At 43.7% G+C, this 24,533-nt stretch overlaps 2 non-coding genes across 2 annotated transcripts; both read right to left on the bottom strand.

Moving 5' to 3' along the window:
* Positions 1-10,465: 10,465 nt before the first annotated feature.
* trnap-cgg (transfer RNA proline (anticodon CGG)) lies at positions 10,466-10,555 on the bottom strand. Its single transcript is given in 2 exon segments — positions 10,466-10,501; positions 10,520-10,555. It is a non-coding gene; the product is annotated as a tRNA-Pro (tRNA).
* Positions 10,556-15,360: 4,805 nt separating this feature from the next.
* On the bottom strand, positions 15,361-15,452 carry trnar-ucg (transfer RNA arginine (anticodon UCG)). The gene is given in 2 exon segments: positions 15,361-15,396; positions 15,416-15,452. It is a non-coding gene; the product is annotated as a tRNA-Arg (tRNA).
* Between the last annotated feature and the right edge of the window lie 9,081 nt (positions 15,453-24,533).

Here is a 24,533-nt window from a genome sequence, read left to right as displayed (position 1 = left end):
ACTCTGGTTAAACTGCAACTGGATAATGACTGTCTTTTACCCTCTGTTAGCGAATGTGATTGGGGAATTCATATTGTATCCAAGAGATGCATGTGAGTGAGATTTGTTCTGTATCTGTCCGTCTCCGGTTGCAGTTACGAGTTTTTATTTATTTATTCATTTCGAGAGGTGCGCATCACTGACGAGGCCAGAATTCATTGCCAATCCCTAACTGACCTTACGAAGGTGGTGGTTTGCTGCTCTCTTGAACTGCTTCGTCCCTGAGGTGTCGGTACAGCCACAGTGCTGTTAGTCTAACAGTGTTTCAGGATTTTGCCACGGCGACCGTGAAGGAGCCGCGGTGTATTTCCAAGGTGGAAAGTGAGTGGATTGGGGGCGGGGGTGTGGTGGGGGGGGGGGGGGGGGGGGGGCGGGGCGGGGCTTGGTGGGCGAGGGGGGAGATTGCAGTGCTGGTGCTCGCCTGTATCTGCTGCCGCTGTCCTTCGAGACGGTAGAGGTGGTGGGTTTGTGGGTGCAGGCTAAGGAGAGTAGATGAAAAAATACTGTTTCCATTGGCAGAGGAGAAAAGAATGGGTGTTAATGTGCTGAGTGTTTAGGACCTAGAATGCACTGCCTGGGAGGGTGGTAGAGGCAGCATCAATTCAGGGCTTTCAAAGGGGAATGGGTTCAGATCCTGAAGTGAAAGGATTTGCAGGTTTATGAGAGAAGGACTGGGAAAGGGATGAGCTAAGTTGTTCTTGCACAGAGCAGCACACAGACAAAGGGCCGAATGGTCTCCCTCTCTTTGTTGTATCCATTCTAAGATTCTAGATGTATGAATATTAGATTCATTCTGTATCGCTCTGTGTCTGGTGCGACATATGTGTGTGATATTCTTGATAAATATATCTTAGGGACTTTGCAAATCTGTACACATTCTACCCGGAAGATACCTAATTGAAACCGGGCCTTTTGGTCTAACTAGTACATGATTCCACACGATCCTCTACTCAAAATCCTCAATGTAACATCATCTACTTATCTCTGAAATTCGTTCTCCATCGTCTCATTAGCTAGATTTCCCTTTAGTACATCGATGCTAGTCGACTCAACTGCTCCAGATAATAGCAAATTGCAAGTTATATTGACTATATGGGAAAGTACTTTAATATTGAATTTTCTAATGGATTTAGTGCTGACATCCAATCATTAATTCCTGTTTGACCTGTCTCTGCAACAGCGACAGTTAATGTGATTTATTTCCGCTCTACTGCAGTTCTGCGTTGCGGCCAGGAGATGTCAGCACCCTCTGGTAGACTGAAGTTCAGACATCAGAGAGGGATACAACAGACAGGAAATGTTCACATTGCATTGAACCTGGGACGGGGGAATTTCGAAATACTAAATGTATTGGCCGCATCAATTCGGAATCTACCAGTGGCGCAATGGATAGCGAGTTAGACTTCTAAATGATGGCACGTTAGCCATTCAAATTTGGAGGTTTGAGTCCCACCAGAGTCGGATTTTGGATCAGATTAGTAACAAACAGTTTGCTGCTTCATTGATGTGATTCAGCTTTGGCACCGACATTTCCTGCTCTGCCATCTCTCCATGCTGTTTCTGTTTACTCGGCTCCAAGGGAAACCACTGCTGTCCTTTGTATTCATCATTTAGATACCGATAAATCAGCAATGCTATGCTTTTTAAGTCCTTTTGAAGTGAAAGTATTAGTTCCAAGAAGTATTTTCTTTTCCACCAAGTGGCATTTTGAATCATTGTTGTTTAGCATAGTTAGAATTTCATTATACAAGGTTTAATTATTAGTACAAACCTATTAAAGCAAATATTACACCAAGTTTTACCTAGTTCTGATTGGGGATAGTATAGAGAGAGAAACTTGCTTTTCTTGAGATATATTACTGACCGATATCTGGCTGTCCAGGTTTCAATCTCAACATTTGTCAGTGGTGCAAAACGTGAACATATTATGAACGTTAGTGAGAAACATATTGATAATCTTCAAGAAGATATGGACAGGCTGGTAGAATGTACAGACACGTGACATATGCAACTCAATTAATGTAAGGAAGTGTGAAGTGATATATTTTCGTCTGAAGATTAAGGAGAGGCGATATAAAACAATTTATATTTTACATAAAAACATTTAGCGTTCCTAATCCGTATTGCACCTTTACCATGCCAAGATGACGCATCTATTCACCCATCTCAGAACCCATTGAATATCCAGCCTGAAGTCTGCATTTCACCGTCTACTTGTACAGTGATCATTAAACATTTAGCACTCCCACTTTCCTATGTACCTTCACTCTGCAACGACTCCCTGCTCCGTCTGACAAGTCAGTCAACGTCGCACCTTCACTATGTGCACTGCCCATGCTTATCCTGCCCAGTCCCCATTGTGTTTCACCTTGCTCAGTTACATAAACCAGATTGCATACTGTTCCAACTTTTCTTTTCTCCATTAATAATAAATGAATAAATAGAACACTGTTACCTTTCAATGTTCAACGGGCGAGTTTCATGACGTGTTGTGTGTGATTCCCTCCTTTATGCTTTTGTACAAATTTAGTCAAAGGAAAGTTATCCAAATATATCTTCAATTCTCCTTCTCATTCACAAAGAACTGAGCGGATCATGGATACAGTTTCAATAGTAGCTTTAAAAAAATAGAGAATGGATTAACAAAGTTAAAATCCAAGGGTAACATCAATGCCTGAAGTGATTTTCAGGCTGTGGCGACGAGAATAACAATGCGCATTATCAATTTGAATTGTTCAAAATCATAGAATGGAGCATCCATTGTCGATGAAAGGAAACTTTAAACTGTGCAGCTGTGCTGTGCTTCAGGAGCTGGTTTTATGGAAATCTCCATTAATCAAAAATGTTGCCTCAGCTGGTGAGCTTGTCCAGCATTTTCTGTTTTTGTTTCAGATTTCCAGCTTCCAGTTTTGCGTTGTGTTCTGTGCAGCTGTTTCCCTGGAACTGGGAACAGGTTCTGATCACCCCTGTGACAGATAGAGTAGAATGTGTCTCCCGAGTATCAAACCCGCGAGATTAGTCTCCAAGCTGTACAGGAGAATTAGGAAGAGAGAGAGGGAGGATCATTCTGTGATGGCCAGATTTCCTGTATATAGGACGCAAAGGTTTGTATTTCCACAGCCGTTTTAACAGACGTAAGATGCCCCAAGTTGACTTGCAATCAATAAAGTTCCTCTAAGCAGTTTTTGGCATTTTAACTACGAGAGTTGTGAACTAACCTGTCGTTTCTACATTGTCAAGAATCCATGTATGGAACTGTAAAGTAAATTTCTGGCACGCAGCTCTGTGGCGCAATGGATAGCGCGTTGCACTTCTAAAAGATGGCATGTTAACCATTCCAAGGTTGTGGGTTCGAATCCATCTAGAGTCGGGTTTTGGATCAGATGAGTAACAATCAGTTTGCTCCTTCATTGATATGATTTCGCTTTGGCTCCGACATTTCCTGCTCTGCCATCTCTCCCTCCTGTTTCTGTTCACACGGCTCCCAGGGAAACCACTGACTCGAGAAGAAATCGCAAACCCCAGCTTTCAAGATTGACACAAAATTCGCTGGTTGGGTTAAAAATAGCAATTTTTCAATTCGATATTTCGCTTCCTTTGGAAGATGAAGAAGATTAAAGAGCACACACGGAACAACAACAACTTATAAATAACTACAATCAATAACTAAATATCAATGGCTTTCAACCTGGTGTTGTTATTCTGTTGTGTCTGCTGCGCTTGTCCTTCTCGCCTGTGGTGGTCGTGGGTTTGGAAGGTGCTGGCAAAGGAGCCTTGCTGAGTTGTGCAGTTCATCTTGGAGATGGTGCCAACCGCTGCCGTTGTGTGTTGGTAGTAGACGGAATGAATTTTTGTGCATGGGAAGCGAATGAAGTGGGATGCTTTGTCCTGGATGGTGCCAAACCGGAGTGCTGTTCAAGCTGCATTCACCCAGGCAAGTTATCCCAGGAAACCGAGTGCTCCGGTTTCCTCCCACAGTCCAAAGATGAGCAGGTTGGGTGGATTCGCCATGCTAGATTGCCTCTTGGTCCCCAAGGTGTTTGTATCGGTAGATTAGCGGGGTGGAAAGGTCCTGTGTGCGATTCTCTGTCGCACAGTCGGGACAGGCTCGATGGGCAGAATGGTCTCCTTCAGCACTGTCGGGATTGTGTGATTCTAAGGCCATTTGACTGTGTTAGAAATTCCCTGAGGGAAAAAAAATGGAAAACTGTGTAGAATTTACAGCATTGGGTTTATTGCAGAATATTTTTTTGACCGAAAAATGATGAAAATAACGGAATCGTATCAATGAACAGTCGAGATATTGGTGGTGAGTCTCGAAATCTGTGTTTGTTTCATCTTTGTAGATCATCCACTGTAAAGGGAAATACAATATTGACTAGCAAGAAAGGGACATTGTAACTTGAGCAATTGCAATGAACACTTGAAAGATCACGTGAAAGTAATCAAGGCACTGCTCGTGTCCCTGAAACCAGGATTTACCTGTTACGAGACATGGGCTTTAACCAACTCAGCTGCAGAGCCTGATACTGCTACTCCCGGTACAGCAGAATGCTGGAAAAACGCTCCAGATCTGGTGGTGTTTGTGAAAAAAGAGATACTGCCAGATCTGGAACGTATCTGAGAAAATAGGGGTAGTTCACATTTCAGATGCAGACCTTTCACGGGAACGACCGTTTCTCTCTCCCCAGATGCTATGGGATCTCGGATAGATTCATGAAAGAAAATAATTGAATCCCACAGTGGGCCATCGAGACTGCACCGATTTCCCTGTAAACATTTCAAATCTGCCTTTCCCGACATTGAACAAGCACATCAGAGGGAATCGCACACATCACTCAGTGAAACTCTTCCGCTAAACATTGAGCGGTTTATCGTGAGCTGGTTCCATTTACTGTTTTCAGACACACATCTGGTATAAAAGTAGCCGTGTTCAGGATTTGATTCACACATATCGTTTACTGCTCGAAAGTTGATTTTTTTAAATACTTAATTCATACGGGATATGTGTGTCACTGGCCCGGGAAGCATTTATTGTTCAATTTAAATACTTCTCCGTAATTGGCGATGAACTCATTCTTGAGCCACTGCAGTCCATGTGGTGTATGTGCATATACACTGCTGTTTGGGAGGGAGTTGTAGGATTGCGAACGAGCCACAGCAAAGGCGATATATTTCCAAGTCAGGATGGAGTGGACCTTGCAGGTCGTCGTTGTTTCTCTGCATCTGCTGCCCATGTGCAGCGAGGGGAGAGATGCCTTGGGTTTAGAAGGTCCCTCGCGACGGAAAAGATCACTGTCAGTAGTGGGATTTGAACGTCTCCAGAAGAGCCTGCGACCTAAACGCAGCGCCTTCGACCGCTCGGCCATCCTGACTACAGTGGAGCTCGGGGAAAACCTCTGCACAAATCGATTTGAATTCCATCTTGATTGTTATTACTTTTAAAACTCGATGTGTATTTTTCCATTTGTCAATCCCAGCCAGAGGCCCGTATCTGAGTCCTATCCTTCACCAAGCCGCCGGGGGGTGAGCGGTTTCTCATTGCTGCGTTGTCCTGTTTGCCCAAATCAACAAAGACCCAATTCCCGCCCTACCTGTTCCTCACATGAAGGTGTTTAGAGTGTCAGATCTGAGTAACATGAAATATTCAATTGTAGAGTTACATCCTTGCGACAGGAATATCTCTCCACAGCTGCTTTCGGAGCTGCTGAACATTTCCAACATTTCCTCTTTTTGATTTTGTGCTTTCATTACAGGAGTTCATTTGCTGACAACCAAAACTTGTCTCTTGGACGCAGCTCCAGATACAGCTTTTCTGTGATCTTCTCACAGACAAGGTCACTCTTCACTTTCCTACACACATGCTTTAAAATCGGTTGTTTTACACTCAGCACCCTGCGGCATTGCCTTCAAACCTCACCACACCTCCCATCCGCCCATCAGGGTCACAAGGGTACAAGTATTTTTTAATAAGAATTCATCGGTGCAAAGGGATCACAATGTTTGTGAGAGAATATAGGGGATTAATCCACACTCACAAGCAGAATGAAAATGAGTTAACCTCTCCCTCACACGCACACTCACATAAACACTGACACATCCACCGCCACGGCAGATGGTGAAATTCGACATCAATAAAAGTGTCTGGAATTAATTACCTTGAATCGATTGTCGTAGAAAAAAACAACAACTGATAAACTGATGTCCTTTAGGTCTGGCCTGAATGTGACTCCCGACCAACAGCAATGTTATTGACTCTCAGCTGCCCTCAAAGGTGGCATAGCAAGCCACTCAGTTGGAGGGAAATTTGGAGGCGACGTCTTTGTGGTATTATCGCTGGAATATTGATCCCGAAACTCAACTAATTTCAGTGGGGATCCGTGCTCAAATCCCATCACGGCAGCTGGAATTTGAATTCAATGCAAAATGTCTGCAATCAAGAATCTATTTATGCTTTCATGCATTGTCGATTATCGGAATAACCATTTGGTTCACCAATGCCCTTCAGAAAGCGAAATCTTCCGTTCTTGCCCAGTCTGGCCTACATGCGACTCCAGAGCCACAGCAATGTGGTTGACTCTCAACTGTACTCGGGCCATGATGCCATGAGTGAACACACAAAAAAAGGTTGGCCCAGTCAGCGACGCTGAAAAAAATATATCGGAGATTCAAAATGACGAGAGACATCAACTCGTTCACAATCCCAGAGCTTGCAAATACAGAATGAATTCCAACTAATTTACAGTTCCGGGAGCTGACGGTCAGACCAAATCGCTTGTGCACGCACAATTCCACAGACAGAATGAGAAAGATCCCAACTCCCACACAGCAGCAGATAATGAAAAACGCAGTTTAACTATGACCCTGATGTGGCGATGCCGGCATTGGGCAGGCGTGGGCATATTAAGAAGTCTCACAACATCAGGTTAAAGTCCAACGGTTTTATTTGGAATCATAAGCTGTCGGAGCGCTGCTCCTTCAACAGGTGAGTTGACACAATAAATTCCAAATAAACCCGTTGGACTTTAACCTGGTGTTGTGAGACTTCTTACTGAAGATGTCCCAGATATAAAGCTAAAGTCAGCTTAGTCCCAAATGACCATCCGCTGTTCCCCCTCTCAACAGGGAGAGCTTACTGGTGAAGATTTAGCTTAATGATTACCACACCTCAGGCGAGGGGCAAGGCTCAGAAGAGCAAATTTGCTATTTAATAGTACATCTGCATTTTCTTCACTGTAAATTTGTATTAACGTCTTGCTTTCAGTTAGAAAGCCAATGATACTTTAAGCTTTATTAACGGCTCTTAAATACTGTCCTGTCACCTTCAACGATTTATGTACACGTCCACAATATTCCCGCTGTTCCTGCATCCTCTTTTGGAATTATACCCTTTATTTTATATTGCCTCTTTTTGTTCTTCCCAACAAAATTAATCACTTTGTTCTTCATCTGCCACATGACATCCCATTGCACGAACCTTTCTGTGTCCTTTCGGAGGTCCACTGGAAATTCTGTAGCTCCTTTCACAACCACAGGACGTCCCAAAACATTTCACTGATAATAAAGTATTTATTGAAATGCAATCACTGTCCAATTGCTGAACTTTTGAACTTTCTGTTCCACGGCGTCAGAAATTCCCATATGGGGATGGGGAGTTACATTAGCGAACCTCCAATCCATTGGACCTCTTCCAGAGTCGATACAAAACGGGAAATGATCACCAATGCATCCACCATTTCTATGGCCACGTCCTTAAGTACTCTGGGATGCAGAGCATCAGGCCCTAGGGATTTATCGTGTTTTAATCCCAGCGGTTCCTACAATACAATTTCCTGACTAATAAGGATTTTCTGCAGTTCCTTCATCATGCTTTTGAAGGTAGAGATTTTCTACAAGATGCTCCGAAAACCAATTACTCTCTTGAAGCTTCAAAACACTCTAAAATAATTTCACCAAATATATTTGTGGGTGCTAATTGTTTGGAACGTATAATTTTATACTTTTAAGAGGAACGTTGCTTATTTGGGTCTAAAACAATGAAAATTAGTCATTCTAGTTGTTTGCTTTCTTCTTTAAATATTGTTCAATTGTTAATAGTTAAGTTGCTTCATTTGTTAGAGTTGGTTTTAAACTGTGACTTAAACAAATATCTTGCTGTAAAAGATCTTTAATTTGTCAGTGGAATTACTACCTGATCCAGTCTCCTAACTCTTAAACACCAGCTTCTAAACCCACGATTGTGACCATCGAGAAGAACAAAAGGAGCAGATGCCTGGGAACACCTCCACCCAAATGTTCCCCTCCAAGTTACTCACCATCCTGATTTGGAAGCATATCACCGTCCTACACTGTCACTAGTTCAATACCCAGGAATTCCCTCCCGATCAACACTGCAAGTATGTCTACACCCCAGGGACTGCAGAGATTCAAACGCACCACCACATTCTCAAGTACAGCTAGGGATGGTCAATAAATGAAACCTGTCCTGCGGCGCCCAAATACTGTTTAAAAAATAAAACAACTTAAAGGGAGGCCATTCAGCCTTATCTGTCTCTGCTAGCTCTCAGCGGGCCTCTGGTCTCACTGCCTTGTCGGTTAACTGTTACCCTGCATATTTTCCTTTCGAATAATAATCGAATTCAAGTGAACCTGCCGTGACTCTCTCTCAGGCAGCATTCCCTTGATGCTGCTGCTGCTTATTTTGACAATTACTTCCAATATCTGCCCTCTGGGTCTCGAGTCTACTAACAATGAGAACAAATTTGTATCAATCTTCAGACCAGACCTATGAGGATTTGCACGTTTTTTTCCCAATTCTCCTCTGAACCTTCCCTTCTCCGAGTAGAGAAGTCGCAGTGTAACCAACCATTCTCAATAACTAAAGTTCTTCATCAATTGAACTATTCCGGTGAAACATTTCTGCTACCTTCTGAAATCTTTTATATTGTTTTTTTAAATTTGTTCTCCAGAAAATGGAAGCAATACCCACTTGAAACCGAACTCAATTTAAATGCAGGCTTAACTTAGTATCTGTACTTTTATACTCTGTGCCACATTAATAAAAAGCAGGGCACCGTCTGAATTATTATAATCACTCTCCTCACCATCCTGTGTACAGTTCTGGTCACCCTATTATCGAAAGGATATTATTAAAATAGGAGTGCAGAAAAGATTTACTAGAATACTACCAGGACTTGATGGTTTGAGTTACAAGGAGAAGCTGGATACACTGTGTCTTTTTAATTTAGAGCGCAGGGGTGATCTCATTGAGGTCTACAACATAATGAGTGGCATTGATTAACTCGATAGTCAATATCTTTTCCCAAAGGTAGGGGAGTCTAAAACTAGAGGACATAGGTTTCAGGTGAGATACAAAAGGGTGCAGCGGGGCAATTTTTTCACACAGAGGGTGGTGCGTGTCTGGAAAATGCTGCCAGAGGTAGTCATAGAGGCGGGGACAATTTTGCCTTTTAGACAGTTACATGAGTAAGATGGTTATCGAGGGATATGGGCCAAACGCAGGCAATTGGGACTAGCTTAGTCGTTAAAAAAGGGCGGCATGGACAAGTTGAGTCAAAGGGCCTGTTTCCATGCTGCAAACCTCTATGCCAACCCCTGTCAACTTGGGAGATGTATGTACTTGTTTGCCCCTTTAGAATTGTACCATGTATTTTATGTTTTGAATCTGGGTTCTTCCTTCAAAACAGATCAATTCACATTTTGATACATTTAATTTAATCTGCTGTATTAAAAATTTCCATGCTTTCGGAAGTTTATGTAAACCGCATGAACAGCATTACCCTCATCAACACTCTCGGTTACCACTTCAAAGTACTCAAGATAGTTAGTTGAAAACATTGTTACCTTACTAAATCCGAAGTTGGAAAGTTATTTTCAATTTCTTCGCAATTACAGCTCCTTTCCTTCAATATCCTTCGATGCATGTCACCCGGTCCTGGTGTCGAATCAAATACGGACAGCCCCTCCAAATCTCCTCTTCACTGAGTTAATTGCCTCTGGAGTGGAATGCCGAACAGCATCACAAAGATCCATTCCTGCTCAGTGAAACGCCTGGAGCATAGTTAAAATATAATCAATTCAAAATCAAACTGTGACCCCCCAGCTTTGTCAGACTGCAATTTCTTTCTGACTAAAATACAATAGAACACACGATGCAAGAATCCCTGACGCGATAAGCAATGGACAGCCCTGATTGATTTATTGGGATAAGTTTCCAGTCTGGTTACGTGGGTGAACATTCTTGAAAACTTTTCATTTTCTCCATGTGCAGCATTGATAAACTTGTCGCGAGGTGTTGCAGGATTTCAAACCTGAAGTCGAGATTTGTAAATCCCGCCATCTAAAACGCAACGTATTTTGTTCAGATAAACAACCAGCATTTGGGACTTAAACTGGCAGCAAGCGAGGGCTCGTCCGGGAATTGAACCCGGGACCTCTCGCATGATCATACAACGAAATCCCCGAAGCGAGAATCATACCTCTAGACCAACGAGCCGCTGGCAAGCGGTCTGCTCAGCCAATACACTTCTGCTCACTAGCTGTCTTTACAGACTATGTCATAACAATGGAAAATTGAAGAAAAACACAGCAGGTTCACGGGGAAATGTGATCCTTTTTGTCTTAGACCCTGAAAATTCAACCAGATGTTCAATGTTTGGATTGTAGTTTCTCTCAGCGAAAGAAATTCCCATCACATCAGTTCAAAGATTGTTGTGAAGAACCGACATGAGCAAAGTGTGGAAGATCACAGCTGCATGTGTTCAAATACAGAGAAGCTATTTGTTAAAAGTTCCGTAGAATAATGATGAGAGTGAGTATTAAACTCACCCGTGTAGACCATCGCTAAACCCGCTCGGCCATTTCCTCAGCCACCCAGGAGTTTGGAAAAAGGCCTCCATCCATTTGATTTTCGATCCATGAATTTTTGGGGAAGAAGGTCACCCTCACCATCGCTCCTGAATGTCCAGCCAGATGGAATATGTTGGAAATGTAGCTGCTGCAAAATAGAGGAAATTTCCATCCCAGCAGGTCACCTTCTATGACTCATTCCCTCGCCCTATAGTATAAATAACTCCCACTTTTTATGCCTTTTAGCTCTGATAAAGGGTCAGCTGGACACGAAACGTCACCTCTTTTCTCTCCTTACAAATGCTATCAGATCCGGAAGATTTTCCAGCATCTTGTCCATTGTTCATTAACATTTCTGATTGTACAATTACGTTGCGAAAAGATGGTTGATAAGCTGAGGGAGACAATGAAAATATGTTTTCAGTGGGCCTTGATGTCGCGACTGGCTCACCTCACTGGCCAGAGGGCGTGATTCTTGCTGAGGGCAATAACATTACAATGCGGGAGGTCTCGGCTTCAAACCCCGCACGATCCCAGACACAATTTAAAAAGAAAGTTCTTCGCAATGGAGATGGCGACAATGAACAAAAGCGGGGGCAGAGCTGATCTCTTGAGAAATCATTGCAGAGAATACGTCTCGAGAAGAAGCCATACAGTCTGACAGAGTTGGCAATCCCACGGTTTTGTTTTATTTTTTCCACATTTTGGTATTACTCTGGTTCTCCCATTGAACCGTGAGTATTAGTGCGTTTCAGCAATCCAGTTCAGGGGAAATTAACAATTAGGATACACACACCAGAACACAGGAAACAGGATCAGAAGTAGGCCATTCGGCCCCACGAGCCTGCCCCGCCATTCAATAAGATCATGGCTGATCTGTTACCTCCGATAACCTTTGATTATGTTGCCTAACAAGAATCTATCCATCTCTGCCTTAGTAAATATTTACTACCCTGCCTCCACCGCCTTCTGAGTCAGAGAGTTCCAAAGTCGCACAACGGTCCGAGAGAACAAAATTCTCCTCATCTCAGCCCGGAAAGCGGAAGATCAGTTTTCTTTAAGTGCCTGTTGTTCTGGATTCATCCAGAACTGGAGATGTTGGGCGGCACGGGAGCACAGTGGTTAGCCCTGCTGCTGCACAGCTCCAGGGTCCCGAGTTCGATTCCCGGCTCGGGTCACTGTCTGTGTGGAGTTTGCACATTCTCCTCGTGTCTGCGTGGGTTTCCTCCGGTTTCCACCCACAGTCCAATGATGTGCGGGTTCGGTTGATTGGCCAGGTTAAAAATTGCCCCTTAGAGTCCTGAGATGCGTAAGTTAGAGGGATTAGTGGGTAAATATGTGGGGGTCGGGCCTGGGTGGGATTGTGGTCGGTGCAGACTCGATGGGCCGAATGGCCTCCTTCTGCACTGTCGGGTTTCTATGATTTCTGTGTCCTTTTCACGTGCACCTTGTGAAGGTCATTCAAGATCTGATGTACATCGAGCAAGTTACCTCCCATTCAACCAGTTTGCGTTAACTTTCAGCCTCGTAAATCTCGTCTGCACTGTCTAACCATTCAGTTATCAAACTAGTAAATCTTTTCTGGACCGTTTCAAACGCAATTACATCCTTCATTGAATATGGATACCCAAATTTCGGACAATGGTCGAGATACTTCACAAATGACCTGTACAGCCGAAGCATAATATTCGTTTATTTCATGGTCAATTGCTTGTAATAAAGCAAACATTCCATTAACCTTCTTTATTACTTGCTGTACCTGCATACTAATTATTTGCGCCTCATGCACTAGAACACCGAGATCCCTCTGCAACTTCGAATTCCACAGCCGTTCTATATTTGAGTAATAATCTGATTTTGTACTCCTTCTGCCAAAAAAAATAACTTCACATTATATTCCAGTTGCCAGGTTTCTATCGATGTACAGAACTTGTCTATAACTAGCTGCATGCTCCTTCTGTCCTCTTCACAACTTACTTTCCTAGATGTATTGTGTCTCCTGCAAATACTGCTCCTATGCTTTCATGCTGTGGACTGGGATAGCTGAGCTTCTATTGAAAGACAACTCCCAGACACAAAGGTCTGAATGATATTTTCCTGTGCTGCAACTATTCTATGTGTATGGGTGTAGGAGTCATTCTGTGTCACTTGGTGTGTGGTGCAGGATTTGAGTGTGGAATTCATTGTCTATCTGTCAGTCACTGTGGGTGTGTATGAGTGAATGGTTCATTCTGTATGACTCTGTCTTTTGTTCACAATGTGAGTGGGGAGTTATTAGTTATCTCCCAGTCTCTGAGATACTTTGTAAATCTGGAGTAATTCAATAAATAATATACCTAAATGAAATTGGGTCAATTAGTTCTATTTGATAAACTGCTCGACACACCCCTCCGTCCAGACTATTTCATGTAACGTTATCTGTTTGTCTCTGAAATCCATTCTCCCTCCAACACTTTTCCAGATTTCCATTCATTACAGCTGTGCTAATCGTCTCCAATGTTCTAATCATAGAAATCATAGAAACCCTACAGTGCAGAAGGAGGCCATTCGGCCCATCGAGTCTGCACCGACCACAATCCCACCCAGGCCCCCACATATTTACCCGCTAATCCCACTAACCTACGCATCTCAGGGGCAATTTTTAACCTGGCCAATCAACCTAACCCGCACATCTTTGGACTGTGGGAGGAAACCGGAGCACCCGGAGGAAACCCACGCAGACATGAGGAGAATGTGCAAACTCCACACAGACAGTGACCCGAGCCAGGAATCGAACCCAGGACCCTGGAGCTGTGAAGCAGCAGTGCTAACCACTGTGCTACCGTGCCGCCCACGGACGATAGCAAATTGCAAACACTGCCGATTCACTGATAATTTAATAGTGATTTTTAGAGTGGATTTATTGATTAAATTACGAGGTCTGTCCTATCCCATCCCATTATTAATTATTCATCTTGACCTGTTCCTGCAATATCGAAACTTGATGTGAATATCTTCCCTCTGTTGAAGTTCTGGTTTCGGCCACTAGATGCCAGCACACTCGGGTAGAACGAAGCTCACGTATGAGAGAGGGACAAACACACAATACTTGTTCATGTTCTGTTGGCGATGGGAAGTTTTAGCAAAACTAATATTGAACGTGGCTTTTACTGACATTTACTTTGTAACAAACATTTGTTGTCGTTGTCTGTCCATCGATTCGAGGATAACATCTACTCAGGTCCGTAAGTTTCTCCTGTGGATCTTCATGTGAGTGAACGGGGCGATTCTCGGCCCACAGATCTTTGGACACATAGGACAGGATGTCCCACGAGGTAGTGGGATCAGGAGCGCAGAATTAGCTTCCTGTTACTTTCTTCTCTGCCGCAATTCTGCCTCATCATTGAGATCTTGTGACTCAAAGCGTGCTGCAGCTTGGGGGAGAGACGTTGGCCATTTTGAACGATGACTAACAAATTGCTCCCAGTCATCAGCATGAATGAATCGCTTCAACCTGGGGGACGTCGGGGAAGCATTGCTGGTAGAATTCCTCTCGTACACTGAGGATTCTCTGATACACTGGAGCAGTTACCTCATTGTGCTAAAACCACCAACAGTCAACGACATGTATGAGAGAGTGAGATACATTCTTATCTGCCTTTCTCTGGCCTATTTTATCGAAATGAAATTTTTCAAAATCTTTCGCTAATTTACAGCCCAGCATCAGGCCCCGTCAGCCTTGTTATTGCAGCAGAAGAAGGATCCAGTTTCTCAATCCGTTACCAGGCCATTCTCTTTCGACTTAATGATTCTTCTTTTATGGGCTGTTGGTGTCGCCTGCTGGACCAGCATTTGTTGCGTTTCCCTAATTGCCCATCAACTGAGAGTGGCTTGTTCGGCCATTTCAGAGGGCAGGTAAAAGTCACCCTCATTGCTCTGGGTCTGGAGTCATATGTAGGGCAGACTTCTTTCTCTAAAGTGCACTGGTGAACCAGATGAGGTTTTAGAACAATCGACGGCAGTTTCAAGGCCGCCATCACAGATACTAGCTTTCAATTCCAGATTGATTTAATCAATGAATTAAATTTCACCAGTGGAGGGATTTACTCCATGTTCACAATGATTAATGCACGCCTCTGGATTACCATCCCTGTAAACAGAAACAGTTCATTCAGCTCATTGTTAAACCCCTTCCTGAGGAGATGAGAATTCCCTCCACATAATTCGATTAAACCATTTGCTGCAAAGCCTGTTGCTCCATTCGGGAGCATCAACAATTTCTGAAGATCTCAAAGATAAGATTGATTTCTTGGGAGGAGAATAAAATAATGAGATTAGAAAATTGAATGAACAAAACAACAAGGAAGTACATTCTGAGAAAGCGCCCTGCAATATGTGCAAGAAAATGCAGAGCTTTCAGCTGAAGAAGGATATCTCGTTTTTCCGGAACTTTGACCAGATTTCTGCATAAAACGACCGCGACAGGACTCGAACCTGCAATCTTCTGATACCATCATCACTACGATTACCGAAGTCAGACGCCTTATCCATTCGGCCACGCAGTCAATAGATGCAACGCTGTACACAACGTCAGTACCATGTGAATACCTACCGTGGTTATATTTATTGTCAGTTCTATTTTTGGATGCTTCGCTGATTCCCAGATGGCACACATTGAAGGGGAATCCCCAGCGTTTCTAACCGGCAGGAAACTGAAGTTCATTACTAACACTCTTGGCGACCTGTCTGTGTGGAGTTTGCACGTTCTCCTCGTGTGCGTGGATTTCCTTCAGGTGTTCCGGTTTACTGGCATGTCCAACGATGTGCAGATTAGGTGGATTGGCCAGGTTGAATTGACCCTTATTGTCAGGGGGATTAGCAGTGTAATTACGTGTGGTTACAGGGAGGGATTATCTGTCGGGGAGTCGGTGCAGAATGTCTGGGCTGAATGGCCTCCTTCCGCGTTGTTGGGATCCGATGCCTCCTCGACATCCTGTGTTAAATCTTCAATGCCTGTCCCTGAATCCTTCTGCTCACAGCTAATGCAGAAACCTCCCCCTGTGTACCTTAGTTCAATGTGTTATACTGTTTACACGTCTCTTACATCACCACTCAATCCCGTTAGCTGCAAAGAGAGAAAGTCCGAATTATCCAGCCAAACCTTCTCGCTAAAATCCATCATCGCAGGATCCAAAGCAGTAAATCGCCTCTTCGCCCTCCTAAGGACCCTCACACACTTTCTAAAGTGTGGTTACCGGGTCTGGGTGCAATCCTAAAACAGCCGCAGTTCAGCAGAGCTTTATAAAGATTGAGCATAACTTCCTATTTTTTATACTCAATGCTTCCGTAGAACCATAGAAAATTACAGCTCAGAAACAGGCCTTTTGGCCCTTCTTGTCTGTGCAAACCATTTTTTGCCTGGTCCCACTGACCTGCACTTGGACCATATCCCTCCATACCCCTCTCATCCATGAACCCGTCCAAGCTTTTCTTAAATGTTAAAAGTGCAGATTTACCACTTTATCCGGCATCTCATTCCACACTCCCACCACTCTCTGCGTGAAGAGGCCCCCGCTAATATTCCCTTTAAACTTCTCTCCTTTCACCCATAGCCCATGCCCTCTGGTTTTTTTCTTCCCTTGCCTCAGTGGAAAAAGCCTGCTTGCATTCACTCTATCTATACCCATTAAAATCTTATACACCTCCATCAAATCTCCCCTCATTCTTCTACGCTCCAGGGAATAAAGTCCCAACCTATTCAATCTCTCTCTGTAACTCAGCTTCTCAAGTCCCGGCAACATCCTTGGGAACCTTCTCTCCACTCTTTCAACCTTATTTACATCCTTCCTGTAACTAGCTGACCAAAACTGTACACAATACTCTCAATTCGGCCTCACCAATGCCTTATATAACCTTACCATAACACTCCAACTTTTATTCTCGATACTCCGATTTATAGAGGCCAATGTACCGAAGGCACTTTTTACGACCCTCTCCACCTGTGACGTCACTTTTAGGGAATTCTGTACCTGTATTCCCAGATCCCTCTGTTCAACTGCACTCTTCAGAGTCCTACCATTTACCCTGTACGTTCTCCTTTGGTTTGTCCTTCCAAAGTGCAATATCTCACACTTGTCTGCGCTAAATTCAATTTGCCATTTTTCTAGTTGGTCCAAATCCCTCTGCAAGCTTTGAAAACCTTCCTCACTGTCCACTACACCTCCAATCTTTGTATCATCAGCATATTTGCTGATCCAATTTACCACATTATCATCAAGATCATTGATATAGATGACAAACAACAATGGACTCAACGCCAATCCCTGCGGCACACCACTAGTCACAGGCCTCCACTTAGAGAAGCAATCCTCCACAACTACTCTCTGGCTCTTCCATTGAGCCAGTGTCTAATCCAATTTACTACCTCCCCATGTATACCCAGCGACTGAACCTTCCTAACTAACCTCCCATGCGGGACCTTATCAAAGACCTTGCTGAAATCCAGGTCGACAACATCCAGCGCCTTCCCTTCATCCACTTTCCTGGTAACCTCCTCGAAAAACTCTAATAGATTGGTCAAACATGACCTACCACGCACAAAGCCATGTTGACTCTCCCTCATAAGTCCCTGCCTATCCAAATATTTGTAGATCCTATCCCTTATCACTCCTTCCAATAACTTGCCCACCACCGACGTCAAACTTACTGGCCTATAATTTCCCGGATTTCTTTTGGAACCTTTTTTAAACAACGGAACAACATGAGCCACCCTCCAATAATCCGGCACCTCCCGCGTGAATTCTGACATTTTAAATATGTGTGCCAGTGTCCCTGCAAGTTCAACACTAACTTCCCTCAAGGTCCGTGGGAGTACCCTGTCCGGTCCTGGGGAGTTATCCACTCAGATTTGCCTCAAGACAGCAAGCACCTCCTCCCCTTTAATCTGTAAAGATTCCATGACCTCCCTACCTGTTTGTCCTATTTCCGTAGACTCCATGCCCGTCTCCTCAGTAAATACGGATGCAAAAAAACCATTTAGTATATCCCCCATCTCTTGTGGTTCCATACACAGTCTACCACTCTGGTCTTCAAGAGGACCAATTTTATCCCTCACTATCGTTTTGCTCCTAACATACCTACAAAAGCTCTTTGGATTTTCCTTCACTCTGTCTGCCAAAGCAACCTCATGTCTGCTTTTAGCCCTCCTGATTTCCCTGTTAAGTAGTTTCTTGCACTTTTTATACTCCTCGAGCATCTGATCTGCTCCTTGCTGCCTGCACATTTCATACAACTCTCTCTTCCTCTTAATCAGTGTTACAATCTCCCTCGAGAACCAAGGTTCCTTATTCCTATTTACTTTGCCTTTCATCCTGACAGGAACATACAAACTCTGCACTCTCAAAATTTCTCCTTTGAAGGCCTCCCACTTTCCATTTACATCCTTACCAGAGAACAGCCTGTGCCAATCATCACTTCCCAGATCCCTTCTCATTTCATCAAATTTGATATTTTTCCAGTTCACAGCTTCAACCCGAAGACCAGATCTATCCTTATCCATGATCAGGTTGAAACTAATGGCATTATGATCACTGGATCCAAAGTGTTCCCTCACACTCACATCCATCACCTGCCCTAACTCATTTCCCAAACGGAGATCCAATATCGCATCCTTTCGAGTTGGCACCTCTATATAATGATGCAGAAAATTCTCCTGAACACATATTACAAATTCTACCACGTTTAAACCTTTAACAGCATGCGAGTCCCAATGTATATGTGGAAAATTAAAATCCCCTACTATCACAACTTTGTGTTTCTTGCAATTGTCAGCGATCTCTCTGCTGATTTGCTCCTCCAATTCTCGCTGACTATTGTGTGGTCTATAATAGAACCACATTAATGTGGTCATACCTTTCCTGTTTCTCAGCTCCACCCATAGGGCCTCTGAAGACAAGCTCCCTAATTTATCCTGCCTGAGTACCGCTGTAACATTTTCCCTGACCAACAATGCCATCCCCCCACCTTTTATCCCTCTGCCTCTATCCCGCCTGAAACGTTGGAACCACGGAACATTCAGCTTCCAGTCCTGCCCCTCCTGTAGCCAAGTTTCACGAATGGCTATAATGTCATATTTCCATGTGTCTATCCACGCCGTCAGCTCATATGCCTTCCCCACAATACGCCTGGCATTGAAATAGACACACCCCAAAAGGTTATTTCCACCGCACTCAACCCTTCCATTTGTGATTTTACTTTAACTAAACTGTATTTTTGCCCATTGAGAAGTAAGAAGTCTCACAACACCAGGTTAAAGTCCAACAGATTTCTTTGGTGGCTTACTTCTTACTGTGTTTACCCCAGTCAGTAAGGCATTTGACAAAGTCCCACATGGCAGGTTGGTTAAGAAGCTTAAGGCTCATGGGATACAAGGAGAAGTGGCTCGATGGGTGGAGAACTGGCTTGGCCATAGGAGACAGAGGGTAGTGGTCGAAGGGTCTTTTTCCGGCTGGAGGTCTGTGACCAGTGGTGTTCCGCAGGGCTCTGTACTGGGACCTCTGCTATTTGTGATATATATAAATGATTTGGAAGAAGGTGTAACTGGTGTAATCAGCAAGTTTGCGGATGACACAAAGATGGCTGGAATTGCGGATAGCGAAGAGCATTGTCGGGTAATACAGCAGGATATAGATAGGCTGGAAAATTGGGCGGAGAGGTGGCAGATGGAATTTAATCCGGATAAATGCGAAGTGATGCATTTTGGAAGAAATAATGTAGGGAGGAGTTATACAATAAATGGCAGAGTCATCAGGAGTATAGAAACAAAGAGGGACCTAGGTGTGCAAGTCCACAAATCCTTGAAGGTGGCAACGCAGGTGGAGAAGGTGGTGAAGAAGGCATATGGTATGCTTGCCTTTATAGGACGGGGTATAGAGTATAAAAGCTGGAGTCTGATGATGCAGCTGTATAGAACGCTGGTTAGGCCGCATTTGGAGTACTGCGTCCAGTTCTGGTCGCCGCACTACCAGAAGGACGTGGAGGCGTTGGAGAGAGTGCAGAGAAGGTTTACCAGGATGTTGCCTGGTATGGAGGGTCTTAGCGATGAGGAGAGATTGGGTAGACTGGGGTTGTTCTCCTTGGAAAGACGGAGAATGAGGGGAGATCTAATAGAGGTATACAAGATTATGAAGGGTATAGATAGGGTGAACAGTGGGAAGCTTTTTCCCAGGTCGGAGGTGACGATCACGAGGGGTCACGGGCTCAAGCTGAGAGGGGCGAAGTATAACTCAGACATCAGAGGGACGTTTTTTACACAGAGGGTTGTGGGGGCCTGGAATGCGCTGCCAAGTAGGGTGGTGGAGGCAGGCACGCTGACATCGTTTAAGACTTACCTGGATAGTCACATGAGCAGCCTGGGAATGGAGGGATACAAACGATTGGTCTAGTTGGACCAAGGAGCGGCACAGGCTTGGAGGGCCGAAGGGCCTGTTTCCTGTGCTGTACTGTTCTTTGTTCTTTGTTCAGTCCAAAGCCGGCATTTCCACATCATGGCTTCCATTTATGAAGCAAAACTGCAGCTTCTGAACCTGCAAGAGAATCTTTCTGGATAAAGCCGGAATTTGCAAGGATTTCAGCCACTGAGAAATTGTCTGGCCATCTGTGTATCATCGCCCGAACTCACTCTATCCATGTCTATCCCTCCACCCCCACTCGTTAACTGTATATGGAGGGGGGATCTTGTTGGTTAATGACTGAGTGCACACCATCTGTATCTTCATTTCATCAAATAGAATTCAGCATGTGAACAAGATCATAATTTCAACCAGTTCTGGGTTAATCCAGGCACATCTCTGATTGGTTGCAGCCCCCCGAATGTGGGGAACAGACACTGTAAGCATCGCCGGCCTCAGAGGCTTTAATAGTTACTGAGCTGGGAAACTCCAATTATTCTCCCCGAATCCACAGCACAGAGCAAGAGGAGAGGAAAGCCTGTCCTCGGAGCTGTCAATCTGAGACACAGTTTGAAATGTCAATGTGCAGAGATGTCAGCGAGAGTGTGCTAAAGGGACGGCTGGGTTAGACTAATGTTACTGTGTTTGTATGTCCGCTCTCAGCGCCTGATTTCCCAGTCCTTCTTGTGTCAAATCACAAGATTCTCCTGTCATTGGATCGCGCTGCTCAGACCTGAAGAGAGAATTTAAGGGAAGGTTTTGGTCGATTTTAAGGTTTCAGTCGACAAACGAAGACTAAGTCAGCGCTCAACTGACAGAGCGCGATCAATGCAGCAAAGAAACGGGTTGAAATGGGAATTGCTGCCTTGAATTCAGATGGAGTTTTCACGACAGGAAACGTTCGAATTTCAGTAACAGAAATAAGTCAGTCTGAGAATCTAGATTGTCTAATTTTAACTGCAGTGGGAGAGTTTGTGAGGAGAGAGAAAAACACTGCTGGAGGATCCGGAAGCTGACAACAGCTTGTCTCTGCTCCGTCCGCTCTCTTCCTTTAAGCTGTTCTGTGCCGCCACCACTGGTTTCATTTCGGACCCAGTTCTGACTCTCACACACATTTTCCACATACTCTCGGATATAAGTTTGTACCAGAAATATATCTTATGCGTAAACATGGCAACAATTGCTTTCTCAATGATCTGCCCTGCTCGGTTCGATCTGCGAGAAATTATTGGGCGATTTTAAAGCAACATCGATTTGGTTGCAGAATTCTCTAACATCTGAATATATTCCATGACTTTATCGCTTGTGTTTGGAGTCCAAGGCTGAGTGACCACTTAATCCATAGACGTTTTGAAATTAATTCTGACATGACATTTCCTGATGTCTTATGATTGTCTATAATTCTCTTTTACTAACGTTCCAATATGGTTAATCTTCCTTATATTCCACATGTTCGTTCCATTGCCAAACTGTTTTAAGCAGGAATAACGAACGCCCAGTGATGACCAGTTTGCAGCATGTTTTGAATGAACACGATATTTTATCATCTAAGCAGCATTTTGAAATTCTCATTCATTCAATGTATTCTGATGAAGTGTATTTCTTATGTCCTGTGTGTCATTACACAAGAATCTTTCTCTGAAATAAGACCTTGTTTTCTCCTTGTGCTGCTCTTTTTCTTTCTTCTCAAGTCATGATTTTTCTCATGGAAGTTACAGCACAGAAGCCATTCGGCCCATATTGTCGATGCCAGCACTGTTCCCGGTTTTGGTAGAAAGAGCCCACAGTAAATTACAATTCAATATCACGGGCTGCCAATTAAAGCCAATTAAACATTTCCAATCTCGCTCATTGCGCACAGAGTTTGAACCTTCGCGAGGAAACGATGGTTTTGAGTCCAACGCCTTAACCACTCGGCCAGCACAGCTGCTTATCTCTCAAAATGATGTAATCACCTCAACAATGTTCATGTTAACTTCATCAAGCACCAGGATTGTGCAGTGAACAGTGTGTGAGCTGACATGTGTTCCTCCATTTTTATTTGGTGTCCTTATGTTTCACTGAGAATTCATTGATTCAATTATTCTTCTATTTCAATATTGTTTTCAGGATAAAGAAATTGAAACCGAATTCTCCGTCCGAAATAAATAAAATTAAAACGGGAGGCGTATTGATGGGCGATTGCTGCGTTCGAATTAGATTTTGTGCACATGCCTTGAAACACAAAATAAAGTCGCTCGCAACTACATCACCAGTGCGATGGCCGGGAATCGAACCCGGGTCAACTGCTTGGAAGGCAGCTATGCTCACAACGATACCACCATCGCTCACTATATTTGACCGTTTGTTACTTACATTTGTTATAATTACAGAACTACCTTAGCTGCCGATTTCCTCAGACACCAGGTGGTCCTGACGCACATTTTGGAAACTGAAATTGTTTACTTTCGTTATTTGGACAGTTTAAGCCTACTTTTTAACATTGTACCTGCCTGGGAACTCATTGAATAGTTTTGAGGACTGTTCCTTCAGTTAAAAAAAGTCTCCAATCAAAGCAAATTTAGATTCCAAGTCTAACGCCTGAACCGCCATGAAAACGTAGCTGTTTATTGGCCAGTCGATGCAACCACCTCAGTAACGTTCATATTGACTTCATCAGGATTATTGAGATCACAGTCATGGAGGTCAACTGTGTTCGGTTCCCTTTACTTTATATCTTTGCCTCCGACTGAGAAATCATTCATAAACACAGAGACTTCATCCGATGTTTCAATATTTGTTTCTGTAGAAAGAATTTGAAGGTGAATTTTCCGTCCAAATAAATAATATTTAAACGGGTAGTCCTTTTTGTTTCATTACCGGCAAATTCTGCGTTTGAACTGTTTGTCACCACATGATTTGAAACGCAAGAGGCCGTGGATAAGGGCCTAAATAACTGATCACTGCAATGGCCGGGAACCGAATCCGGGCCGACTGCTTTGAAAGCAGCCATCCTCACCACTACAACACCATCGCTTGCTCTGCTGAAGTGGCTGTTCTTTTCATTAGTTATAATTACGGAAGTTCTTTCGTTGCGAACGAAGGTGTGTCCAAAACACAATTTGTAAACTGATCTTGGCTGTCGCGTTTTTCTGCACTGTTTAACCCCCCTTTTCACTGTTGTTTCTGACTGAGAACTCATTCATTAGCTTTGAGGCCTATTCTTCCATTGCAAGAAAGTTTACACTCGAAGCAAATTGAAGAAATATTTCCATTAATAACTCATGAATAGTGAGAATCTTGAGTGAATTTCATTTGAGGTGTTCTATTCTGTTTTGTTCTGACCTGCGATAGCTAATTAAATACGTCACCGCTGTGATGGCCAGGAACCTTGATCAAATGCTCGCACAGTCATCATCGCTCACTTGACTCTTCCACCCCTCTCTGTGTTTGTGGAACGAATACACATGTAATGAAGCAGCATAGAAATCAGAGATTAGGGCATACTATAACAGACATTCCAGCTATGGGAACATTACCTTTGCCGATAGATCGGAATCAGCAGGGTCCCCCAGTCAGAAAGCAGATCTCTGGGACATAGAATTTGATTAATATCATATTTTGCAATCACTCTAATCGGTAAGAACCATGTTGATGCTATTTCACTCCAATGCAAAAAGCTTCTGAACGAATCGTTTCCTTGTTGCACAACTCGCGTTCAGCCAGGAGATGGCGGCAGTGAACAATAATTGAGATTTGCCCACACATCTGGACAGGAATGGAGCTGCTGCTGCCCACAGAGGTGGTCAAGCAAGAGGCACAGATGTTGACAAACTGCACCCGCTCCAAGTAGATTAACAATATTACTGATCAAAAAAATGAACTATGACAGTCTCTCTGAAAGCATTGCACCAACACCTCTTAAAGAATCAATTTGCTGTCACGAATTCAATATGAACCCATTTAATGTCAGGCCTATTCCTTGTCAGTTCTCAAACAAACATTGACTGGTTTGAAGTTTTAATCTTATCCGAGAACAGTTAGGAATATTCTCAGAGAAGTGAAACTGTCGCCCTGAACTTCATAAGACCATAAGACATAGGAGCGGAAGTAAGGCCATTCGGCCCATCGAGTCCACTCCACCATTCAATCATGGTTGATTTCAACTCCATTTACCCGCTCTCTCCCCATAGCCCTTAATTCCTCGAGAAATCAAGA

The sequence above is a fragment of the Mustelus asterias genome, unplaced genomic scaffold, assembly GCF_964213995.1.
Source record: "Mustelus asterias unplaced genomic scaffold, sMusAst1.hap1.1 HAP1_SCAFFOLD_462, whole genome shotgun sequence".
Taxonomy (NCBI): domain Eukaryota; kingdom Metazoa; phylum Chordata; class Chondrichthyes; order Carcharhiniformes; family Triakidae; genus Mustelus; species Mustelus asterias.
This window is presented reverse-complemented; position numbering and strand designations above follow the sequence as displayed.